Consider the following 6,457-nt stretch of genomic DNA (forward strand, 5'->3'; position numbering starts at 1 on the left):
GTGCTCCCTTTACCACCTAGCCGAATAATCGGGAACGTATGGGTAAGCACAGGAGCCAGGCAACCCAGCTTGGCCAAAACTTAAGTCATATCGATGCATATAATGGTGAATAAAAGGTACATGCGGAAGTGTGACACATGTGTTGGGCATGAAGCCCGTATAAATAAGCTTCTGTTTAAAGAAGCCCCCAGGTTTAATGAGCGCGGATAGCACGTCACTTTATGAGCCTTTAAAGGCTATAAGAGAGAGGGAGGGGAGAAGGAGAGAAATGTAAGACAAAAAGTATATAAAAAATGGACAGAGGAAGGAGACGAACACAGAGTCCGACGCTAGGCATAGAATCTTCGGAGACGGGCTGCGTTCCATGGGTTTGGCTCGAGTCGGTTATCCGATGCATCTCGCAGGCGGTACACTCCACCAGTCAGGACTTGGTCAATTATGAAGGGACCTTCCCACTTGGGCTTGAGTTTGTCCTTTTTCTTGTCCAGCAGGCGTAGAACTAATTCGCCAACTTTGTAATTTTTGGCCCGTACTTCTCTGCTTTGGTATCTTCGAGCCTGCTGTTGATAGAATGCGGAACGGGCTTTTGCCACGTCACGCTCTTCCTCCAAGGCGTCCAAACTGTCCTGCCGATCGAGCTCGGCTACTCTTTCTTCGTACATGCGCACTCGAGGTGAGTCATGAATTATGTCGCAGGGCAAAACTGCCTCTGTGTCGTACACCATGAAGAATGGTGTGTATCCGGTGGTGCGATTCAGCGTGGAAGCATAATCGAGCTTGATGCCCATGTTTTTGCACCAGAGTTTTACCTCGTCGGCCGTAAAGTTCGTGCCGTTATCAGTGATGATGTTGTGGGGGACGCCATAACGGTGTACAACCCCGGATATAAAGTCTATCACCGGTCCTGATTCGGCCGTCTTAACAGGCTTGGCTTCTATCCATTTGGTGAACTTATCCACCATGACCAGTAAGTATTTTTCTTGTGGGTTCCACCTTTAAGGGGTCCAACCATGTCAAGCCCCCAGACCGCGAAGGGCCAAGTGATGGGGATAGTTTGGAGGGCGGTGGGTGGCATATGGCTTTGGTTTGCAAAAGGCTAGCAACCGACGCACCGTTGGACTAAGTCCTGGGCGTCTGCCTGGGCCGTCGACCAATAAAAGCCTGTACGGAAGGCCTTGCTTACAAGGGACCGAGCTGCAGCGTGATGACCTCCGAGTCCGGCATGAATTTCAGCCAGGAGGTTCCGCCCTTCCTCTTCGGAGATGCACCTTTGAAGGACTCCGGTAGTGCTTTTCTTATAAAGCTCTCCCTCATGGACTTTATAGCCTTTAGATCGCAGCACTATGCAGCGTGCCTCATTTTGGTCCTCGGGGAGTTCCTGCCTAGTAAGGTAGGCGAGGAATGGTTCTATCCACGGGGCGATGACGGCCATTATTACGTGGCTGAAGGTGTTATTTCATTGGCAGAGCCTCCAATTATGTCAGAGTGTTCGGTGTCGGGCAGTGCGGTTGGGTCCGGGCTGTTATTGCCGGGTTCCCCTTCCCATACTACGGATGGCTTGAACAACCTTTCCAAGAAGATGTTGAGGGGACTACATCGCGTGTTGCACCGATGCGTGCCAAGACATCTGCCGCCTGATTATTTTCCCGGGCTATATGGTGAAATTCGAGCCCTTCGAACCGAGCTGACATTTTTAGGACGGTGTTGCGATATTCTGCCATTTTTGGATCCTTGGCATCAAAGTCTCCATTTATTTGGGATATTGTGAGGTTCGAGTCCCCGCGCACCTCTAGGCATTGAATGCCCATGGATACTGCCATCCGGAGACCATGTAAAAGGGCCTCATATTCGGCTGCATTGTTGGAGTCTGTGTACATTATCTGGAGTACGTATTGAACTGTGTCTCCATGTGGGGGACATCAAAACGACGCCAGCCCCTAGACCGGCCAACATTTTGGAGCCGTCGAAGTGCATGACCCACTTTGAATATGTGCCGTACTCTTTAGGGAGTTCGGCCTCCGTCCATTCTGCGACAAAGTCGGCCTAAACTTGCGACTTGATAGCTCACCGTGGCTTGTAAGTTATGTCGAATGGGAGGAGCTCAATGGCCCATTTTGCAATTTGGCCCGTCGCATCGTGGTTGTTTATAATATCGTTAAGTGGCACTTCCGAGGCTACTGTTATTGAACACTCTTGAAAGTAGTGTCGCAGCTTCCGGGATGCCATAAATACCGCGTATGCAATATTTTGATAATGCGGGTACCGTGACTTGCACGGAGTAAGGACAGTGGACACATAGTAGACCGGCTTTTGAAGGGGGAATTTGTCTCCGTCCATTTCTCGTTCGACGACGAGCACTGCGCTTATTACCTGATGGGTTGCTGCAATGTATAATAGCATTGGTTCGCCAATGTTTGGCGCGACTAGGACTAGGTTTGTTGCCAAAATGGCTTTTATTTCGTCGAGTCCGGCCGTGGCTGCATCCGTCCACTCGAAGTGTTCGGTGCGCCGAAGGAGGCGGTAAAGGGTAGGGCCTTTTCTCCCAAGCGGGAGATAAAGCGGCTTAGAGCCGCCACGCATCCGGTTAATTTTTGTATTTGTTTGAGGTCCTTCGGGATATCCAATTGTGACAGAGCTCGCATCTTGGCTGGATTTGCTTCAATTCCTCTACCGGATACAATGAAGCCCAAGAGCTTTCCGGCTGGAATGCCGAAAATGCATTTTTCCGGGTTGAGCTTGATGTCGTATGTTCGGAGGTTATCGAATGTTAGCCTCAATTCGTCTACTAGAGATTCGACATGTCTTGTTTTAATGACCACATCATCTATGTATGCCTCCACTGTTTTGCCGATCTGGTTTGCCAGACATGTCTGAATCATGCGCTGATATGTTACGCCGGCATTTTTGAGCCCGAAGGGCATTGTGTTGAAGCAGAATGGGTCGTATGGTGTGGTGAATGCCGTTGCGGCTTGGTCTGACTCTGCCATCTTTATTTGATGGTAGCCGGAGTATGCGTCGAGGAAACACAACAAATCGTGTCATGCGGTAGCGTCGATAATTTGATCGATGCGGGGGAGAGGGAAGGGATCCTTTGGGCAAGCCTTGTTAAGGTCTTTAAAATCAACGCACAGGCGCCAGGATTTGTCCTTCTTTGGTACCATCACCAGGTTTGCTAGTCAGTCCGGGTGTTTTATATCTTTGATGAATCCGGCCTCCAATAGCTTGGCTAGTTCCTCTCCCATGGCCCGTCTCTTAGGTTCGGAAAAACGCCGAAGAGCCTGTTTGACTGGCTTGAATCCTTTTAGGATATTTAAGCTGTGTTCGGCCAGCCTGCGTGGGATTCCTGGCATGTCTGAAGGGTGCCAGGCGAAAATGTCCCAGTTCTCTCGTAGGAACTCTCACAGTGCGGCGTCTACATCAGGGTTTAACTGTGCCCCGATGGAAGCTGTTTTATTGGGGTCCGTTGGATGGACCTGGAATTTGACTATTTCGTCCGCCGCTTTAAAGGAGGTGGACTTGGATCTTTTGTCGAGTATCACATCATCCCTATTCACCGTGGAGCGCAGCGCAGTCAGTTCCTCAGCCACTAGGGCTTCGGATAGCGCCTCGAGGGCCAGTGTGGCTGTCTTGTTTTTAGCGCGGAATGCTATGTCCGGATCACTAGCGAGAGTGATGATTCCGTTAGGCCCGGGCATCTTGAGCTTCATGTACCCGTAATGGGGTATTTCTTGGAAGATTGTAAACGCTTCCCGCCCTAGCAGAGCGTGATATCCGCTACTGAACGGGGCCACTTGGAACGTGACCTCTTCGGACCTGTAATTATCCGGCGTGCCGAACACCACATCTAGTGTGATTTTTCCTGTACAGCGTGCTTCCTGGCTGGGGATTATTCCTCTAAAGGTTGTGCTGCTTCGCTCAATAGGGTTCCAGTCTATTTCCATTTTTTGAAGGGTTTCCTCATAAATGAGGTTCAATCTGCTGCCGCCATCCATGAGTACCTTGGTAAGACAAAAGTCATCCACTATTGGACTGAGGACCAATGCGGCTGGTGCTTGGGCTGTTCAGAATTTAGGTTCATCACTGGCGTTAAAAGTAATAGCCGTGTCACTCCATGGGTTTATTGTTGCTACTTGGTAGACTTCGGCAAGGCTGCGGAGTGTTCTTTTTCGCATATTATTTGATGCGAAAGTCTCGAAGACTGTTAATACCGTACTGGTGTCTCTGGGGTGGCTTTCTGTGGCTTCTGGAATTAGAAGATATTCGCCAATTTTTGCCACCTGCCAGAGTATCCAACATGCTCTAAGGCTGTGAGTTGGTGTGGCGCCCTCTGCACTGTGAATTTTACAGGGTCCATTAAGCCATCCTTCCAGTACGGTTCCGTGCCCTATAGAGGGCTTTTGCTTTTTGGTATTGAACCCGGTTGTCTGGCGATGATGCACCCTTTTATTTTGGATTGGGTTTGTATTCAGGGCCGGATTGTCCCAAAATTTTATTTTGGTTTTCCAGGGGCTTTCCATCGCACAGTACTTTCGTACTATGGACGCCAAGTCAGCGAAGCGTGTAATATCACAGCGACTTATGGCGTTGAGGATTCCCTTGTCCGTGCAATTATTGCAGAAGAATGAAATTGCGTCTTCCTCGCGGTAGTCCTTTATCCTGTTCATAACCAGGAGGAATCTGGCCCAGTAATGATGTACTGTTTCTTCGGGCTCTTGCCTAATTTGGGATAGATCGCTTATGTACGAGTGGGTGGGTGGAATCAAATCCGAAACCTCACCCAATCTGAGACCCAGGGGCCAAGGAGTTTCCGAACTCGGAAGTTTGGATTCTTGGATGCTATCCAATGAATCTAGCCCGTCGCCTGACTTTAACTTCAGGTCTTGAGTGATGTCCTCCCCTCCGCGGGTATCCGGCTTGGAGGGATCGGGAATCCGGACATAGCTAGTCCTTAAGATAGATGAAGGGTCGCCGCACTGTCCCTCTACCATGGCAACGTGATGGGTGACCTGGGGAGAGTTAATCTCTCTCAGATCGGGTTTAGGCCCAATTTGGTCGTAATCCGTAGCGACTCCCAGGGCGGCGATGCGATCCAAGAGCTCGTTTAGGGAAGAGAGCTCCATTGGATCTAGCTACTCGGCGAATTCCGAGCTGACGTGAAGATTGCTTTCGATGACCCGACAGGTCATTGTCGGTGCAGCAGCCGAACAGGCGGTCATAAGGAAACCACCTAGCTAGAGAGTTTGGCCGACAGCCAAAGCTCCCTTAGCAACGATGCCGTCTTTAAAGAAAGGATGAGGCATCCTTCCTGATGGCGACGGCACATAGGAACTCTCAATGAAAGCACCAATGTCGGTGTCAAAACCGGCGGATCTCGGGTTGGGGGTCCCGAACTGTGCGTCTAGACGGATGGTAACAGGAGGCAGGGGACACAATGTTTTACCCAGGTTCGGCCCCTCTCGATGGAGGTAAAACCCTACGTCCTGCTTGATTAATATTGATGATATGAGTAGTACAAGAGTACATCTACCACGAGATCGACGATGCTAAACCCTAGAAGCTAGCCTATGGTATGATTGTTGTTCCTCCTATGGACTAAAACCCTCCGGTTTATATAAACACAGGAGAGGGCTAGGGTTACACAGAGTCGGTTACAATGGTAGGAGATCTACATATCCGTATCGCCAAGCTTGCCTTCCACACCAAGGAAAGTCCCTTCCGAACACGGGACGAAGTCTTCAATCTTGTATCTTCATAGTCCAGGAGTCCGGCCGAAGGTACAGTCTGGCTATCCGGACACCCCCTAATCCAGGACTCCCTCAATTATCAACATGGATACCATTGAGCCATGAACAGAAACTCTTGGATAACAAACAAGAACAGCCAAATTAGTTGGGATCCGGCTTAGATTAGATAAGCAAGAAGGAGAAGGGGACAAACTGGGGTACCTGCGCTGTCCTGCGGTGGTTGAGGAGTTGGATCTGGCAGCTGAGCCCAAGGGAGGTCGTCGGAATGGCGCCTGCAGCAGCGCCGAAGACGAGGAACTGGAGAAGGGAAGGGAAGGGAAATCCGGTGAGACGGCAGCAGGGAGCGAAAGGAAGGAGAGGAAAGGCAGATCCTTTAGTACCTGGCTTGCTCGGAGCCGAACAGGAAACCCTGACCCTGGTGGCGCGGCGACGGCGACGGCGAGGAGGCGGGACGAGAAGGAGACGAAGCGAAGCAGCTTGTTGCGGCGGGAGCGGGGGGTCGGCGGCGGCAAGTTAGAGTGGGGGAGGGTGCGAGGGGAAGGGGAGGATGGGGAGAGGGAGGCAGCGGGGGCGCGGGGGCGGCGGCGCACATAGGGTTGATACGTCTCCAACGTATCTATAATTTTTGATTGCTCCATGCTATATTATCTACTGTTTTGGACTATATTGGGCTTTATTTTCCATTTTTATATTATTTTTGGGACTAACCTATT

This window comes from Triticum dicoccoides, chromosome 2A, assembly GCF_002162155.2.
Source record: "Triticum dicoccoides isolate Atlit2015 ecotype Zavitan chromosome 2A, WEW_v2.0, whole genome shotgun sequence".
Classification (NCBI taxonomy): Eukaryota; Viridiplantae; Streptophyta; class Magnoliopsida; order Poales; family Poaceae; genus Triticum; species Triticum dicoccoides.